The sequence below is a fragment of the Mugil cephalus genome, chromosome 11, assembly GCF_022458985.1.
Source record: "Mugil cephalus isolate CIBA_MC_2020 chromosome 11, CIBA_Mcephalus_1.1, whole genome shotgun sequence".
Classification (NCBI taxonomy): Eukaryota; Metazoa; Chordata; class Actinopteri; order Mugiliformes; family Mugilidae; genus Mugil; species Mugil cephalus.
Window position 1 is genome coordinate 21,328,069 of NC_061780.1, and position 20,530 is coordinate 21,348,598.

General features: G+C 41.7%; 1 protein-coding gene across 2 annotated transcripts in view; it reads right to left on the reverse strand.

The window, feature by feature from the left end:
• LOC125016132 (neurocalcin-delta A) overlaps nt 1–20,098 on the reverse strand; it is a 61,451-nt gene extending 41,353 nt beyond the window's left edge. Inside the window, exons 1-3 of one of the 2 annotated variants that reach the window (XM_047598349.1) lie at nt 19,968–20,098; nt 17,020–17,130; nt 5,126–5,190 (exon numbers count right to left, since the gene is read on the reverse strand). The gene's annotated coding sequence lies outside the window, so the exon portion shown is untranslated. The remainder of the gene's footprint in view (nt 1–5,125; nt 5,191–17,019; nt 17,131–19,967) is intronic. The other variant, XM_047598350.1, reaches the window with a different exon arrangement.
• Between the last annotated feature and the right edge of the window lie 432 nt (nt 20,099–20,530).

The window sequence follows — 20,530 nt, forward strand, 5'->3', positions numbered from 1 at the left end:
TAACACTCCCAACTTACTCAAAAATAACCCTCGTTTTTCCAGTTCTTCTAATTCGACCGGCATTTAATCCAATTAAATTTCACGCCTCGCTCCAAATTACGTATGTCAACATCGCGGCCGAACAGGTGTGTCCTCACAAACACTTATCCTTGACTTATCCTGCAATTCTGTGCAGAGAATTTGGAAGAAGTAAAAAAACACAATGAAGGAGAATGAATGGAGGTGGATGGGCTTCAGAAGACTGAGGTGAATCAGGTAAAACTGTTGTGAGGTTAGTTTTTTAGATGTGACGGTGACAGTCCAAATTCCAGTCTACGTGTTTAAAATAATAACTTTTAATTATAAACGAATGCTTTCTCCACAGGAGCTTAAGCAGCGTTATGTCACTCTCAAGGCTCTTGGCAGCCATATTTGTTTCTTTCATTATGTGCTTATGAGTCAACCATTCATGCGTCTATATTTCTTCATAGTGCAAAGAGCATTATTTACAGAATATAGCTATTTAATCACATTTATAGCTGCGTGAAGGGGGGGTGGGGGGAGGTTTAAGAAACAGGAAATTGGGATTGAAAAAAAAAATGGGTTGTTATACAATCAGCAAAGTGTCTCAAGAGTTATTCAACAGCATTACAACCCACTCGCTTCTCAATGATTCAGGAAGTATAAAGAGAAGACAGAAGAAATAGACGGATGACCAGTGTGTCCCATGCCATTGTTTTTTTTGTTTTTTTGTTTTTTTTATGGTAGATAACAGGCAGAGAGAAGATTAACCCGAAGCCCAATGTCTCGCTCTCTCTTATCAGAAAGCAGCAGGTTGCGAGTCTCCACTCTCCCCTATGAGTCACACTATAACTGGTACACACACACACACTAAGCATACACAGTGAATATATACACAAAAACACACACACATCTGCATCAATAATATTCCTACAGAAATAAAGCCGTTGTCTCTGCGTATTGATGACTTTTCTACAGGCTCGGATGCAGCTTGCCTATCAAATGTCAAACTCCACCGGATTCAGCCAAGAACTTCCTGTGAGTCATACAGTTTTTTATTTTTTTCCAACTTTGGACAAATACTGTCACTGTGTTAAGACAAAAAAAATAAAAATAAAAGATATAAGGTAGCTAGATCTGTTATCTGACCTAAATCGGTTGGGAAAATGAGACCGAATAACATAATTTGAAACATAAGTGGTGTCACATGGACGGAGATTTTCCACTCAAGCTAAAGAAGCTACATAGTGTCAACACTTCACAGTAGCTGCTTTACATCCGTATCAGATCTATGCGCCTAACTGACGACCTCAGGATAAGAGGGTCATCAGTAAAAGGTTCGGCGCACATTGTAAACGTGTAGCGCTGCACTTGACTGAAATGCCACAAACCTGTGAGTCACAACAATAGCGGCGTTCTGCAGCAAGGACTCGAGAAATATTAGAAACAATAACACGCGCAGCGAAGAAACACGTGACGTGTCTCATTCTTGTCCAGTAAATGTAAATTTGCAGACGTGACAGCAGACTTTGGTTCTTATAAGACGTCTCAAGAAACACTAATAATAATAGTTACCAGTCAGAGAATCACTGGTACGTACAGTGAAGTCAACCTGAAAACTTCTCCATAGTAAGTGAATAAGATCTAGAGCTTTTGTTGAATGAATCACTGATGAATTACACTGTCAAAAGAAAACAGAAAGCTATAAGACGGGTTAATAATAACAGATATACAGTAATAAATGTGTTGTAATGTTATGGATGACAGTAGCCTTATGTGACTGCGAAGTCCACGCCTCCTTACGGGTGAACAACAAAGGAGAAGTTGCCGTGTTGTGCATCGTTCTTCAAACAATTTAAAAGATAAAACTCTGAGATTTTCTCTGCTCCTCTAATGAGAGAGGGACAAAAACAGAATAAATTTATGGCTTCGGGTCATAAAATGGGTGGACGAAGGGTGTGAGACCCTGATATGTGTAAAGGTGGTGCTAATACTGCAAACAAATAATGATGCTAACGTTAAACGCTAATGTCATTTCATCACAGTTGTTAGTTATAATGTCGAAAATACAAAATTAATTTTAAAAGGTCTAAGAAGTTAATGTTGATGCTGACCTGAAACGACAGTAGGTAACGTCAGAACAGAACATTGGCAAAGTCTATGCTGTATTTACGTCATGATTAGTTAATTGGTGACAAATTTACAGCTCCTATTTTGTTTCTACGTAAAGAAAAGTTTGGCAACAACATTATTTATAAAAATGCACAAATGCTGGTTTTCCCCCAGATGGGGGCGTGGCCTAATTTGCTGCTGTCATCTAAGATGACTAAAGCTGGGTGAAGTTTCCTGGAAGGATTAGATTCAAATTCACAAAGTCCTGATTCAAATGATGTGCAGATATTTCCATTTCGAAGCAAATTGATTCCGTGATTCGTAGCGTTTCCATAACACTTCACTTTAGAAGGCATTGATTTGTGCAGCTCTTCTCTGATGTCATACCATTTAAATCCAAAATGCTGCCCTACATCAGTTTTCAGACCGGACGACGCTCTCAGACCAATCTCACTGCGCGGCTTTGAAGATTTGTAATGTGAAACCAGTCTTGTGACTATATGTCACAAGAGGATGCAGAAAATATATCCAAGTCTTCTATTAATCTAGATCGGGTCATTTAAAAGTAAAAAACATTTTGAATGTGGAAAACTACTTTTTTAAACTGAGCTATAAATGCAAATGTACCACAGTAACTCATTTATCTTTGTTCAGACCAGGTTTGACTGGACACTGGCCGATATTACGCAGACAGAGCAATGGTAATGTGGGTCAGGTCACTGCATCAGTTTAAAAGGGTCATTAAAGTAAAAGCCCACAATAGGATTTTGTCCACCATCTCCACCAGAGCTTCTCATTAAAACCCAAATAGTCAAGAACGACTGGACAGACATTCCTGAAAAGAATCGATTATCAAAGTGCGTGACCTTTTAAATACTAACACAGTCGATCACCTGACCGAAAATAATAACAACAAAGACGCCAGAAACTGAGGAAAATCAAAACCAATTTAGCTTTTTTTTGTTTGTAACACACATCTGACCTCCCTGTCTTTGTCATTTGGAAGACAGAAACAAATTGTGCTGTGCTTACTAGCAAAACAAACACCAGCATCAATAAGTATCAAAGGTTTTTCGGTTGTTGTCTTGATTGGCCACAATCTGGAGAGTAGCACTGACAGGAGAAATAAATAACACTGACAATTCAATGTTCTGCTCAGAAACTTTTGGACGTGGCTTTTGTGTGGATGATACTCAGACCACGCAACGTTTTTCCAATCTTCTATTGTCCACCTTTGGTGACCCTGTGTGAAGGGTCTGCTGGGTGCTGCTGTAGCTCATCTTCTTCAAGGTTCTACATGTTGTGAGTTCAGAGATGGTATTCTTCATTTCTTGGTTGTAACCAGTGGTTATTTGAGTTACTGTTCCCTTTCTATCATCTCCAACCAGTCTGCCCATTTTCCTCTGACCTCTCATGTCAACAAAGCATTTTCGTCCACACAACTGCCGCCCACTGGATATTTCCTCTTTTTTGGACCGTTCTCTGTTAAACCCTAGAGATGGTTGTGTGTGAAAATCCCAGTAGATCAGCAGTTTCTGAAATACTCAGACCAACAACCACGCCATGATCAAAGTCACTTAAATCCCCTTAGATCACCTCTACATGCCTAAACGCATTAACTTTTAGCCATGTTACTGGCTGATTAGCGGTTAACAAGCAATTTAACAGGTGTACCTAATAAAGTGGCCAGTGAGTGTATATGATCAGCCATAACATTAAAACTATTAACAGGAGAAATAATTAACATTGACCATCTTGTGACAATTCAATCTTCTGCTGGGACCTGGCATTTACGTGCGTCACTAGTACATGTACCACACACCTAGACCAGACCAGGCACCCCCCCACCTCCACAGCACTGACACTCATTGATGGTTTACAGCAGCCATCCCCAGCAGGAAGCAGCCTGACACAGACACACACACACAAAAAAAAAAAAGGTTTAGGAACAACTAAAAAAAACAAGAAAAACATGCACAAGGCGTTGACCTGGCCTCCACGCTCAACAACATCCCAAAAACCAAGTATCTGTTCACAAGCTTTCTTCCTGTTTCCATTTGAGCTAAGCAAAGCTAACCGAGACCCCAGCCATCCCAGCAGGCAAGAAAAAAAACTAGGTTGAAAGCACAGGAAATTACTTAAGTTCATCAAATCCTGTGAAGTAGTGAATCTAAATTTAAAATTCTGCAGGTTATTTAATCACAACGGGCACGTGCGTCGCTGCTGCCGCTTCTACTAATGTCATATCAAACATAAAGTGAAGCAGAGATGTCATCTTACGGAAATTCAGTCGTTCCATTGACTCCAAGTGACCTGAAGCGCGAGCGCATGAGGCGCAGGGCAGCGTGCCCTCGTTTTATGCAGCGGACCTCTCAGCCAGACGAGCTGCAGCTGTCCCTCGGTCTGAGAGCCTCGCATGCCTGCGTGTTTGTGTTCATGGCTAACAAGTAAGAGTGGACATGTGTGTATCAAAGAGCAAAGGATGTCCAGGCCATTTATCTCTTTTAATGTTGGCAACACAAACAGACACACGCATATTTGTCCTTGACTCTTCCAGCCAGTGTGTGCGTCTGCGTGTAACGGCCTGTGTTCGGAGGGATCTGGGGGCCTGGGAACTGTGTGGAAATCACACTGGGCTTCCTCTGGCTCATCTCAGAGTCATGGGAAACAACACTGACCAAAAACAACAGGGCTCGCGAGTGACCACCCAAATATTTCACCGGTTTGGGGCCGGACATTGTAAACCACCGCCTTCCGATAAAATAAAAGAGGTGTATGTGTCACCTGCATTTTCTACGGCAAAATCACATCCTGAAAGTTACATAAGGTTTAGCTCTGGTAAAATACTAAAAAATAATGTTTGCAGGTGCTATAATCGAGCTTTAGTGGTAATAAGACATGCACCTTTGCTTAGTGTCATGATGTTATAAAAGTCTACAGCCTGCCTTGCATTACTTTTACTTTTAAAGCACATAATAAAACACTTTTTCTTTTTTATTATTCTTGTGCAAACCTTTAGCGTCTTCTCCTGGACTTACAGGGTAACCTCTGCCTTTCACGCCGCACACTCAGCTGGAGCTATAAAAAGAGGAAACATATTTAAAATAGTTAAACGCGAGCAACGGGGGGAAAGCTGCAGTGTGGCTACACTTAGTCACTGGAATGCCAAGGTCAGTGTGCCGATGGAGCGGTCAAATATGAGGAGAATGGTGAAAGAAGGGAGAGAATTTCAAACCTAGATTACACTTCTACAGCTACAGAGCCGACAAAGTACTAAGTGTCAGACTGATGTGAACAGCAGCTCTTTAATACTGTTGATGTGAATTTGCTGACATGTAGCACGTGCAATAGTTTAGCGCGTTAGTATGCTAACGTACACTTATCAACGCTTTAATACTGCGACTACAGATGTTAAATAAATTCACATTTTCTCCATAGCTACTGTACGTTTCATAGGGTCATATCCCAATTAAGCCGGGTCCTTGTGTCCTGTATGTTTAGAATAGAGGAGGAGAGAGGGCAGGAATAGTTTCTAAACCTCAAATCCCATTTTGGGGCCAGAAAAATGCTTCTAAACTTACAGTAAGTACAGGCCAGCTGGGTGTAATTTGCTAGAAAAACAACACTTACAATAAAAATAATATTAATAATAAAAAAAAAACTAAACACAACAATATGCCTATTATTCTATAAAGGCCTATGTTTTTGTATCGCTGTTAATTTGGGCTGAAATACGTCACGACAACGACCACAATTTAACTGTTTGTGAGCAGTTTATGGTCGGTACAAGCAACATTTTCCATTTCCATTTCCAAGAAAAGAAGAATAGAAGCTACTTTAGTATTTTTAAGGAATTAAAAGTAATGTCAACATTAAAATGCGCACAGGTCGGTGAATGGATTTCAGTTCCTTAATGTGCTTTTTTTTTTTACCTCAGAGACGAGGAGCCATTTCGTTAGAATAACCCCTTCGATTCCTGCTATTCTCTTCAAATACCAGGCCACACGACCTGCTCTTTGCAAGTACGTAGTGTTTGTCTCAGCTGTGACAATACGAACCGACCGGCATTAAAGTTTTTCTTTTTTTTTTTTTTTCCCTGCTGGGTGCCTGGAGCAGGGGAAAGTATGAGGGAAAGCTACCTTCCGTGTTGCAGGCGATGAGGAACAGAACAGCTCCCGAGGTTCCTGTCCTCTCACTTCCCCAGGCTCTCTCTCAAATAACACAACTTGTTCTGGCACAGCACAGCTTGGTAACCACGAACTCTGCAGGCAAACTTCGCATGTGTGTGTGAGGGAGTTTGCAGGAGCATATTCGCCATCGCACAACGTTTGTTAACACAGACACATATATATATGATCTTCAGCTCTCCTCCTCTCACACACACACACACACATGTGCCACATGCTTTGTGTTCTGTATAATTGCAGAAGGATCAGTGAGCGTCAATCATCGGGGCTGGAGGAAGTTTCAAGAATTACACCGTGTCTTCTTCGCAGGAGGCGTGAGAAGTGTGAGAAGCGTATTTGGAGAGCAGCAGCAGTTTCGGTCGTTCCTCCATCTGTGTCACTCAGGCACAACACTGAGCAGGTCACTTGTGTTTTGGTAGCACTCAAGAGCCCAGCGCACAATCACAGTAGTTACACAAGTAAAAATAGACTCGAAATGGTAAAAAAAAGAAAGAAAAAACACTGCGTGCTGTATTTACAAGATAGTAAAAGTCATTAAAATGGGAGCGTATGTGGATGATACAGATGGTGGTGCGAGGTGGTTAAATACTAAATGTTTGCTTAAAGAATATAAATCCATTCGAGCTACTCTGGTAGGCTGTATAATCTGATAATATTACTAATATAACTGGGATTGATAGCAACTGGACCTGGAGTAATTCAGTCAATAAATTAAAAGGCAGTGACAACAGCTGGGTTCACATGGAGACTTTTTTTCTCATTCCAGGTGAAGGTTTCAGGTCAGCTGTTTACATCTGGTGTTTACATGTATCAGTACTTTTAATCGGAACGTCCGTAATCGGCATAGGTAGTTGCTACTGTTCTTACACTTCATTATTTGTGGGGTCATATCCACTTTTGCTATTGTGTTGTTGAGCCGTCTAAGCGTGCCATAATGTCCAGTTCTTTCAGAGGTGTTATTAAAAACAAACTCTCGGCGGAGCCGCAGACCAGTTGAGAAAACATCACTCGAACGCCACTGTGCAAACAGAACGACTGGCTTCCTTCCATTTACATGACTTCCGATCAGTTTGGGAAAAGAAATATTCTACCCCTGCGAAACCGAATGAAATCTCATTTGGTTTGGGCCTGTTTATTCCCACTGAGGTGTTTACATGGAGCATTTTCATTCGGTTTGTGCTTCTAAACCGATTGTAATCAGAATATGTGGCTCCATTTAAACCCAGCTAATGTCAGTTGCTGCACTTTCATGCACAAAACCTGAATATTGCAATAAAACATTAGTAATGGAAACGCCAACATTTCCAAAAACCTCTGACATATCACAAAAAAAAACATTTCTTTTCTCTCATGAGGTGTTTTTTCAGAAAAGCGCAAGTCACTTTTTTCGCAATTCCTCTCACCGGACATGATGCAGGGGGTCATGTGAACAGTTCATTTTAAGTTCATCTTTCTCAAAGAGAAGCCTCATGTAACGTTAACTTAAGAAAATTGTGGGATATCGAGAGACGAGCCTTTACGAGAGCTGGAGCTCATTCGCAAAACAAGTCAAATTTTGGGGGGAAATGCTGTAAGACTGGAGATATTAGCTTCTAAAATGTTAGCATCATGTGCATATTCAGCATTTGGTTTCAGGTTTTGAAGGCAAGTGGTTATTTGGTGAATAATTTGGTTAGCTGGAGCACTAATAGTGGTAAATTTGGTATTTTGCCAGAAGTTTGTCACTGTGGTGGTTTATGCCGGGGGAAAATGAGAAATATTATCTCATCTTCTACTAGTGATTAATCTTCATTCGGGTCGCGGGGGTTTCTGAAGCTTATCCGAGGTGTCATCAGGCGAGGGGCAGCTGCGAGGGGCAACCATTCGCACTCACACCTAGGATCAATTTAAAATCACCAATTAACCTAACGAGCATGTCTTTGGAGGTGGGAGGAAACCAGAGTACCTGGAATAAACCCACGCAGACACAGGGAGAACATGCAAACTCCACCCAGAAAGGCCCAAGCCGGCCTCAAACCTTCTCACTAGGAGGCATCAGTGCCAACCACTGTGAAAAGGAGAAACATTAAATAGGAATGCATTACTTAAAATGTCACTACTTAAAACAGTTGCATCCCTGTTGTTCTTCTGTGGGAAGTGTCTTGTGAAAGGGCCTCCCTAACAGCTCCAACACCAACTCTTCAAACAATGAAGGTGTTGATACTGTAGCGTTCCCAGAATAGCCACTAAGTGGGAAGGTTTTGCACCTTTGAAGATAAATACACATATCATGTGATGCCAACAATTTTTCGCCTTGGGTAAATTACGTTAGGGAGCTTCTCCAAAAATATCTCGCAACAGGGACGACTATACGGGAGCGAACATTTCTCCTATCGTTGCAGTGACAAAACATTCAAACTTTTCTTCAGCACCTTGAAACAAAACGCCACAGAGCGTTTTGTTACACGATCCAAGAACGGTGCCTTTAATGTACCGATTCCTTCAAATCGAAGGGCACTATTTCTCCTGGTTTTGTGAGAGCTGGTTTGGCTCAGAGCAATTTTAATAGTCCCACGATTGAAAGCAGAACCACTCGTGTTTACGCATATTCACGTCTCCAGTCTCACACACAAACATACAGTACATGCAGCATGTACGTAGACACCGTGGGCCGTCCTTGTCGCAAGCATGTTTCACACACCATTCGCGACTAAAACAAACACTAATGACCCCGTAGTGGGCCTGTCTCATGACCGTATATGGAAGGCAACTTCTGGCTCAAAAACTTAATTACTCAGGGAAAAAAGAGGAAACGCTAAAACAAAACTAATAATAGAACAAAAAACCCATGACGGAGGCCAGTTTTTGTTTTCCAGATATCATATTGATTACATCATCTCCGCACTGTTGAAGCAGGCCAGTAGCAGCTAACGATTAACCACTAAAGCAGCAGTGGCTTTTGTGATTTCACCCTTTTATTCGGTTATTTTGTAAAAGATTATGTCACTTTTCAGATTCTAAACACCCCTGAGGAAGTGGTCAGCTCCCCCGCGGAGACGCATGGTTTCTGTCTCAGGGCGGAGGACAGGCAAAGCAGAGAGAGACATAAAGGAAATAATTGCACTGAGATAACGGAGCAGCACAGAGTCTGGTGTCTCCGAACAAAATGTGACAACGGGGAGACCTCAGCCTTTCACCGGTGCCATGGCAACATGCTCCATGCATACGGTAGGTACGAAAAAAGAGGCAGGATCAGGTGTAAAAATTACACACACACACACACACACTATACGAATCGGGGAGTATGATCAAAAAACCCCAGAGTTAGCGCGTGTGCGTTCATGCAAGACATCAAATGCCGAAAGCCAAACGAGCAGAAAGACTGTGCACTTCAAGGGGTTAACAATTTATTAGCAGCATACGCCTAATGCACACCTGAGAAATAAACTACATGACTACAAGAAAACTCTACCTTGTCTCACTCTCAATATCTTCTCTTGAAATGGTCACTTTGCTGCTCCTGCTACATGGCAGCCTGTTTGCATCATCACGTCATGTGTCAAAGGGATCACCCCCCCCCCCCCCCCCATGTGCAAATTAGCCCTATCACTTCAGGAAAAATCGCAAATCAGTACTGCTAACCAACACCGCAGCTGCTTGCATGACGCTCGGTGTTTGCGGAGAGGACTGGGCTGCGTGTGAGTCAGTGTTTGGACAGGTGTTTCACATTCATTAATCCAGCAATAATGATCCGTCGCACAAACTTGATGAAATGCCATTTAGACTATATCATTAAAGTGACCAGCCTACGCAAAAAGAGATAATAATATGGAGCTAAATCTGTAAGCAGGTGATGATGTACCTGTATAGGAAAAAGGACTAAATCTCCTCTGAGTATCTGATGTATACTGGAATGGCACTGAAAACAACATAATGAGAGCAAAAACAGAGAAAGACGTAACAATGTGTTGCTAATCTCCTAGGACACCAGCCCAGGCGGTGTGGGTGTCTGGACGAGACACGCTCGCTTGCTCATTCGCTCTTCTGCTCAATAAAACTGGGCTGTGGCTGCAACGTGTCCTCTTCCTACCCTATTCGCTGCGCTATACGGCCACATGTAGCCCACCCTCTCCTCTCATTCCCTTTTCTTATTCGCTTTTCTCTCGGCCTCCCCTACTCGTGGCAGACTGGCTGTCATGCTTTGCAGCCCACTCAATACCGCTCCCCTCATACGACTGTCGCTCCGAGACGCTTTCATCCCACTTCTCCTCCATCTACAGCACACGAGGCGGCAAACTGGAACATTACGCGAAGAGAATCTGAACCCAACTCCAAATTCTCTGATCAGCCACAACATTATGACCACCAGGAAATAAGATCTTGTGACAAAGTCAATGTTCTGCTGGGAAACGTTTGGACCTGGCATTCGTGTGGATGTTACTTAGACATGTACCACCCACCTAGACCGGACCGGACACCATCACCCCACAGCAATGACACTGATCCAGCCAGCAGCATCCATCCCCAGCAGGATGCAGCCTGACACAGGCACGCACATGACAAAAACGGTTTGGGAACAACTCAAAAAACATGAGAAGAGCACGACGTGTTGACCTGCACTGCAAAAAAGGAATTTCATCTTATTATTTCTTATTATTTTAATAACTTTGCGTTTATTTTAAGAAGTTTTCTTTAGCGAAAAAAAAAGCAAAACCCACTGGCAGATGTGACTGATTATAAGAATGTTTTAATTCTTTCTAGTGATGCTGTTTTTGCAGTGTGGTCCCCAAACTGATCAAGTATCTGTGGGATGATCCACAGAGGAGGACCAGACACCACACAATATTAGTAAGGTGGTCATAATGTTACGCACGATTGGTGTAGTTCCCAGCAGGGTTGTATTACCCAGTGTTCGGTATTTCGGCAGATTTTCTGAACTTTAATCGTTCCTCCAAGAAGCCATTAACGTTATTATAGCTCATCCACGTTACAAAAATGAGCCTCTCTTAAAAATAAAAATGCAATTAGAAAGCTTAAACATTAAATTATTTTATGGGCGATTAAGGCAACGATACTCACAAGGCAGTTTATTCCTTCTACTTCATTCATGCCCATGTACACACCCGCGCTCAAAAATCCCAGTGAAGTCAGCTTCGTATACAGGTCCTCTCCTACTTGTCTGACAGTGACAGGCGTCCCAGCCGCCGCAGCTTTTGTCACATAGTGGGAAAGCCCTGTGCTAATTCGGGGCATGTCCGTGGACTCCTGTGCAGCCGGGGTGTGAAGCCAAAGCCTGTCAGTGGAGCTTAGCAACTCCTCTCAGCTCTACCAACTCCACAAGCTATTGATGCCACCACTTCTGACAATCTGTCTGGCCTTGCTGCTGGACTGTCACGGTCTGTCTAGTGTGTAACTTCAAATATAATTAAAAATACATCGTTTTTTTACTGAAGCTGCTTTAATCGTACAGTGTTGCAGCACCAGTGTGGGCAGTAAGACCAGTCATTCAGTCTATACGTTCATGTTTTTAATGTGAAACCCGCTCCATGCTGTGGGGAATATATACATATATATAGTGTAACTGTGAAGCCACATATGGAGTGGACCGAATGACACACATACAATGAGAGAAATGCCACAGCTGTTGCCCATTAAGTCCGCTCATGAGTGGATGCACCGTGGTATGTTACCCACTGGGCTACATGTTCCACACTGGCTTTGAGCACCTGGGTGATGTTGACAGAGGTGTCTACCAGCGGCTCCGCCGTGCTCGTTTTAGGAACGGGGTCATTTACTTTGGCTCGTCGCACGTACGCGCCGTGTATCTCTGGGAGTCTAAGGGGGGGGTGCTCTGCTTTACATAAGTAATTTGTGAGCTGTGCTTCCACAAACACAAATACAGTTTGTTTTGACTGTCCAAAACTGGGCAAAATTAAGCTGCGGCTATACAAGATGAACCTGGACCCAGATGTGACTTTTATTGTTGATTTAAACGTGATTTCTACAAAAGCCAAACACAAAGAACCAGACTATGGTTCTCTCAGAAGCCAGAGCTATTTGATCACCCGGCACGCAGCTCGGACGGATCATAAATCCCCGCTTCAGGCCTTTATTTTACTTGACGTAAGGCTTCATTAAGTCCGCGCTAGTTGTTTCAGGCACAGCTGAACATATTATCTCCTTTTAAGTTGATGCACAGTGCTGCTGCGGTGTCACTCATTTGGACATCGCGCTCACTTGATAAATGTTCCGCGCTGAAAAATGAGAACGACGAGCTGAAAGACACGAAAAAGGTTTCCAGAGCGACTCCTTACACATACGAGCAATCGTATGATGCGTTGTTAATACAGACCCACTGATTACATGCAAGTCGATATCAGAACTGTGTGACAGACCTATAGTATCGTATGAAGTAAAAATAGTGAACTACATCACTGTGTACAGTCTAGAAAATTGGCGTCATGGTTTTAATGAGCGGAAACCCTAAATATAAAAGCTCTAAATAAGTAGAACTACTACAGATATGACAAAGCACATATACTTATACTTTGCCTATAGCAAGTGATTCATATCTACACTGTATTTAAACCGCTACTGTAATTATTGATTAGATGTTTCATCAACTACAGCTTTAGGAAATTATCATCTTTTATAGAAAAGGAGATTAACTGATCATTTGGAAACAATTCTGCAGAGTGATCCAGATAATTATAGCCCTACGTTGTCTGGATATAAACAGACAAACGTAGCACAGACTAAACTGAAATCCATTTATGAAAACACACGAATGCAGCTCTATTTCGCATGAGGCCCTGAAGCCCATCACCGGACTGTTTAGCAGAGGGACGTTAGATAGATGCACAGACAAGAGACGCACTCTGACACAGAGTCGGGTTATAACAGCCAGTTGGTGCGCGCAGCTGACATTTGAATGACAACCACACAGGGATGTGGCGGGCGTGGTGAAGGGACTCAGCGCTGATCTAGAGCACGTCCTCAAAATAAATGTGATCAAATTTAAGGAGACCCAAGTGGATAACTAGAAAAACCTGCCAAGATCCAGCGGAGTCACGGTCCTGCTGGTGAGTGTGGAGCTAATGGGAAAGCGTAACTCCACTCTCAGCAGTGACATTATCAGCTACATTAAATGTTACTTTAAACAGGATCAAACAATAAACTTCCCCCGTCAAAGACAAACAGACCGCAGATTACGTTTACACTAAGAGACTCGCTTTTACATTCTCCCTCTGGTTCCTTTTAACGAGTCCGTATCCATCACTCCGTCTGTTTCGGATTATAGTTACGTAATTAATCTTGCATCAGAAGCGAGAGTATTTAAAATCAATAAGCGCTACCGACGGGAACCATTTTATTCAAATCTGTCATCCCCTCCTTTCTCATGATGTAACACATGGGAGCAGGCTGGCGGCGCATAGCTGCGATGACTCACAGGTCAAAGAATGGCCTCGGACCAATCACGAGGCCCCGTGTCAGCACTCAGTCATGTATGGACCGCGAGCTCAATCTGACACACATGAGACGTGATGGTTTGCCTTTTTTTTATTCCACGTAATCCCTCCATACATAATCTCCTTGCCTCCATTATGTTGTATAACATGAAAAAAAAAACAAATGGCCAGAGAAATGGTTTCATAGATGGGACCTGAATAAATACACCAAAATGTAATAGATTCAGCTCTTTTTCAGTCTTGAGACAAATCATTTTGACTCTTAAGCTTCCCACAGACATTCTGACACGAACTCCAGACTGAGCAGCTCTTAAATGCGTTCCTTGAGCACATGATGTTTCGGTTTTCAGTTTCATTTTGAGCTGTTTTATTGGAGTACTTCACATGCAGGTATTATTCTAAAATACAGCCACACAGTAACGACGTCGTGTACAATAAATCTTGTGTTATGTGCTGTTGTTTTTCTTTGCTTGAGACTGTAATTGAACATGCTTAGTTTATTTAGTTAATTGATCTAGTTAGATTTATTATGTATCCTCTTGTTACTGTGTAGAAACTGTATCTGGACCTCGGTACAAGTACTTGTGCTCCATGTGCTGCATGGAACAAAAAAAACATGAAACTTTAACTTCTTATGAGTGACATCTATCGCAAATAGTTCAGCGCAATAATCACCGACCACAGTCACATGTTCCAGTTTATCGCAGTTTTGTACAAGGTTTGCGCTGCTCTGCAATAACTGCATGAACGTATGACACAAGTCGGGCATGTATGTGGGATTTTCTTTGAACTCATTGTGAAACTCAGAGCACATATATAATCCCATGATATTTGATCAGTACATTTTTGCGTTTCAGTTCTGCACCTAAATCATCTAATTAACGAACAGCGCAACAACATTATTTGCAGACCCGTTGAAGGACGCCAAACAAAAGTAATATAATTTATTTGCTTCAGATGAGCAAATTCTTCATTAATATATGCTAGAGACAAACATGTATCTCTTAAATGTAGGTTTGTTGGGTTTAACATTTGGAAAGGAGCTGCATTAGAAACCGCCGTGAATCCATAAAATGGATGGATTTGGGGGTGGCGGTAGTGAAGCGTGCCAGTCCTGAAGGCGGTGGGCAGCACATCATGTTCTCCTGTTAAAGCTGTCACCGCCATGACCGTAGGAAGTAGGACGCTGACAGTTGATGATCCTGTTTGATCTCAGCCCCTACGCCGCGCTCAGCAGAGCCACGGGGCAACAACCGAGGAGCTCTCTTTTAAAGAGCGTGGGCGGCATGCTGGGATATTCGTCTGCATGCTCGTATTTCAAGGATTTTTTTTGTGAAGGACATACCTTGACATTTCCGTAGATTATTATTGTTATTATTATTTCCTTCGTCCAAAGACACTGAAGAATAATTTCTGTTTTTTTCTGGTTCCAAAATCGTGTTTAAATCTACTACCTTACATTTTCTTTTCCACAAAGTCTACCAGCCTTTGTGATATCAGGGTTTAAAATGAAAAATGCCAAATAAGTCTGATATGCAAAGTAACAAAAAATCAGCCCTGTTACATTCTTATGGGAGCAGAGGAGCTCAATGAGCCGCAGTTTAGCGTCCTTGGTACGAATAAGGAATAGCAACATTCCCAGAAATCTATCCTGTGAAAACTGAAGGACAAATGTGTTTCCCACACGGTGTTCGCGTTTGATAAGGAAAACAAGCCAAAGAAAAGCAAACACGCGACTCAGAGCCGCTGCCATGCTGTCGGTCCTGGCTGGATTCCCACATGTCCGCTGCACCAAAACACGGAAAATCTTGCTCACTATTGACATTTTTTTCCCATTCACTTGTTATTTTAAATCACTCTTTACACTTCAGATTAGTCCTGCAATGATGCACTGGTTAAACTGACTTCAGTTGTGTAAATACCTTAAGTTAATTCATTCACAGTTGTAGCAGGTCCCACTGTCAGACAAATGACAATTTACCTAAGAAACCCTGAACATGTATATGATATAATATAATTGTCATGCAAGAGCATCTCATGAGACAATTCCCTGGAACTTTCTAACCATGAAATGACACGGACGTAGCGTAATTATTTGGTCTTTATCACTGTCCTGTAAACTGTTTTGTTGGGAGAGCAGATACAGGCTTGTGTGTCTATGAGATTCCTCATCAGTGCATTTATAAACCGTATCGGACTAAGTGATGTAAATTTCCATTGAAGTGGGTGCAAGTAACCCTTTGCAGATTTTGCAGAGTCTGATAGTACACTACGACATCGTTCTATTCTGTCTGTGCTGTATAAATTCTTTAATTTTATGACGATTTCACATTAAAAAAAAAAGTTAATTATTAGACTACATTGCCAGACATGCGATAATTGCAACACTAAGGCTGTATAAATTATGTATAAAAATAAGTTCATGGTACACATCTGTCAGGGTGCTAAGTGTGCAGTTGTAATCGTGAGACACTTTGCATTTCTCTCGACAGGAAACAGGTTCCAAGCTACGGTCTGAGATGTCAACCACTGCTGTTTGATACAAACAAATGTGGTCAGCCACCATAGTAGACATGTGTCAGAAAGAAAGCAAGGTGAAATAAATACCGTATCGTAATGGAACTAATAATTTTTTTAGTTCACGCAAAAGTAATCACTATTGCCTTTACTACGATATATTTACAGTATAGAAATGAGACAAAGACCGAAATTCTTCCAGTAACCTGTGCAGATGTTGCCGTATTCTTGAATTTTACTTTAACTTTGACTTTAACCTCCTCAGACCTGAGCTTTAGTTTGGTATGCATTTTTAATTTCTCCATTTCTCTGTCTTTTGGGATTAGTAGGACCTAAAAACTACAAAAACTAAGCATCGTCTTTGAACAGGAAGTAGTTTTTGGTAGAAGAAAAAATGTCCTCGTGTGTGGACACAGGAATTATTTCATGCAATATTATAACAAAGTCATAAAGTCTGTCATGCCTTAACGCTGCTGTGTAAAATAATGCAAATAATGAGGTTCCAATGTTCTAAATCGAGTACGTGCTAATTAGATTTTGAGATTTTGTTCCATGTCCAGTTTTGTTACGTGATCAGCTACTGAACGAATCCGCTGGAATCCCTACTTTCATGTTTTTACACCAACTAGTATCTAGTTATGAGGATAAAAGTTTAAATGAAGCAGAATGAACTGCCACAAACCTAAAACTTAATGTCCCCATATGAGGACGCAGGATCTCAGAAAGGTTAAGTGAGCAACAACTGTGGGACTCACCAGGTGGAATGTGTGGACTCCTGCAGCCCAGGTGAGTGCTCTCAGACAGCGGGTTCAGTCCTTGTTGTGGGTGAGGTTACACGAGCCTTCTTTATCCTACCGGTGTCTTATCTGAAATTTCACAGCACATGAAGAAACAATTTGTTGGTACTCATGGATGTGTGTACACAAACTGCAAGATTAATGCGTTGGTTACAGGGTGTGGTTCAGGGCCACTGGGACCCAGAAGTGTGAGATTCTGCTTTGACTTCACTGAGGGACAAAGCTTGAGTCGGGTTATCTATTCAATTCAAGCTGCTCATGCACTCACCGACTCACTTCTTCCACTATGCAAAAAAGGTGACACTTTTATTTCTTTGAGCCCATTCCCACAGCAGTGAGCTTTCATGTGATGCCTGGCCACAAACACGTATGCCACTTTACTTCCTGAGCCACAAACACCTCGCGGGTGCAATAAACACTTTAAAGCTGCATGTGACCGTGCATGCATGAAGTCATAGTATGATCTTGTACCTGGGTCAACAATCAGGTTCTTGACTCGAGTACAAGATCAAAACGGAAAAAAAAAAAACACACTAACTGCTATATGTTATTTACATGCAGTTTGAAAAATTTCCATCCTCACATCATGATAAAGTGGCACCGACTACCTTCCTGCACGGTCGGCTGATGCTGAGTGCAGCTGTCAGGTATAACGCACGGCCTGATGATGTGCAAACCGCCCCAGATGTCGACTCATCTGTCTTTCCGTACATGTAATAAACTGAGGAGATAAGGTGAGAAATCTACTTTGCACATACATTAGTCGAGTGCCGCTGTCGCTTTCCCCGTTATTAATCTGCAGCCAGATGTTGCACACTTCATAAAAAAAAAAAAACACGTACTAACACTGACGCAGAGATTTACAGATGTGCAGGAGAAGCGCCAAATGTTAACCTCAGAATGTTTAACACTGCAAACTTTCACTTGAGGTTGTTATTACAGGCGGTATTTAGGGTTGACGATCATTGTAACACTTCAGTTGTTTTTGACATACAGTCAATTAAAGCTGACGCTGTTTCTCGAATCGAAATGGAGAGAGCGATGATGCATTCTTGTGATTTTTCAAAGGTCTAAAAATGAATCAGTTGTTTGGGAAGGCAATCAGCAGATTAAATTAATCTTTTACTGTTCTTATTGTGCCCAGCTGTCCTTCCACGTTGCTGCCTCCTCGTGTTTTATTGGATCATTTTAAGATAAAAATCTATTTGAGGGGGCATTTTACTTGGAAAAGTCAACTTGGCAGTGCTCTCTGGTGGACAAATAAAGTTGACGATGATGATGATTATGATACATCGTTACAGTCCTGTAATTTTTGCAGTTTTGCTGAGCACTGGCTTAATTGCTGTTCGGCTGGAGCAGAGGTATTGAACTAATGTTTAGCCCAGGGGCCACATACAGCTCAGTTTGATCTCAAGCTGTAACTTACCAGCATAATAACCTGTAAATAACGATAAATAAGACCACATTTATCCCTTTGTTTTAGTGTAAAGAACTACATTATGAAAATATTTATATGAACAACCTGAAATTTCCTCTGAAAAACGAGTGCAATTTTGGCGCCGCATGTTTAGTTCTGGGTGTTTTTGCTACTCTTATGAAAACAGTGGACAAATCAGGAACAACAGATACTTTTATTTTAAAAGATGCAGTTAATACCTTCAATGTAAATTTTCTCACTTTGCATGTTCATCCCACGGGGCCAGAGTGAACCCTCCGGCAGGCCGTACATTTGACACCCCTGATCTAGAAGCTATTAGCAGGTGATTTTAGTCTATCTCTACGTAATGTGCTAAAGAGAAACGATTTCAGGGGTAAACATTTGATAAATTCACATAAATAGTGTGTCAATTATGTTTGTTTATCTCCACCGTTGTCAGCTGAGGGATCTTGATCAGAAATGAGAAATTACGCAGTTTCTTTTTTTGTTGAGATTAAACGGTGTGCATGGTCCTACCCAGTGCACAGTCAAATGAGGGAAATGTTTCAACCCACTTCGATTTATCTCTTCTTGCAGGAGAACTTATTAATTTCCCTCACAAGTGTTACCTCTGCAGTACAGGGTAAAACCATGTGCAATAACACAGCTGTGCAGCACAGAAAAACAGGTGAAGACTCATAAGTTTTCGTTCGTAGGTGTTTTAGTTCGCAGCATAAATTTGCAAGAAGACTGCAGTTTTTCAAAGAAAACAAATGCCATTCCTAATTTGTAAACTGTCAAGTAAGAGATCACAACACTGAGACCCAGAACTAAACAGCAGACAGCAATGTGGCCAAATTTCCACTTAATTCTTAATCCCCTAATTTATTTGTACCTGTTTAAAACAGGTTGTTTTGACATTATGTTACTGGCCCCCTTGAAATCAAATTGGATTGAATGTGCCCCCTGAACTACAATGGGTTTGACACTCCTGAATCCGCCCACAGCGCAACGTGATTATAACTTTTATTTACACGTACGACAAAAATGTAGGGGGGTGGGTGGGCACGATACTAACAAAGTAATAACAATGGAACACGCGGTGGGCAGGATTTAAGCCTCTGGCATCAGGACGGAGGCAACGACGAGTAAAGGAAAGTTGGTTTCTACTCACACAAGCTGTTAGCTTAGCATGCTAAAAAAAAAAAGATTCACAACCACATGCTGCATTGATGCCAAAGTACAAACAAGAAGCTAGCTAAAGTTTTCTGAACTCTAACGAAGGTGGAAGTCAATTATTATTTTATCATTTTTGTCAACGAAATAAATATTCAATCACTACATTTACCTGGTCACTGGTTCACGACAACGTAACGGCGCCGTATAAATGGAGCGAGAACAACATGAAACAAAACAGCAAGTTACAGCGATAAAAGCGACACAACGCTGTTGGCGAATTAACAGTTTGGCCTCACATTAAGTGACTCACCATTTATTTCCAGTACAAATGTCCTCCGAGGGTGCGTCTTCATCTGCCGGCGACTCGCTACACAGAGCAGAGAGGACACACACACAGGAACACATGTAGACCCCAACAAGTGTCACTGTGTACACTACTGGCAAAGATAGGGCAAAGGTGATGTGCAGCACGGTGGGGAAAAGTAGCTCGTCTTCCGGTCTGCCATATTGTTTGTGTCCCTGCCGCCCACATCGTAAAAACTCTCACAGAAATGTGTACATTTATATATTTTAATTAAGACATTTATCTTAGTGTGTTTGTTCATTTCGCCCTACGAAAATAATGCTAATTATGTGCAATACGTGAAATTCGGATCATGTGCGTCGTATTTAGAAAAAAAGAAGAGTGAGACGTCTGTTGTCTTCCTCTTCTCTAAACCTAAACTAGTTAATCTCTTATGAAAGGCTCTGGCGCCATCTAGTGTACAAATAATGGAAACGGTGACTTTCCTCTGACAGAACAAATTTATTATATTTAATAAATAGATTGTTGGTCGGTGCAGCAGGGTATTGATGGGTATTACAGTTTAATAA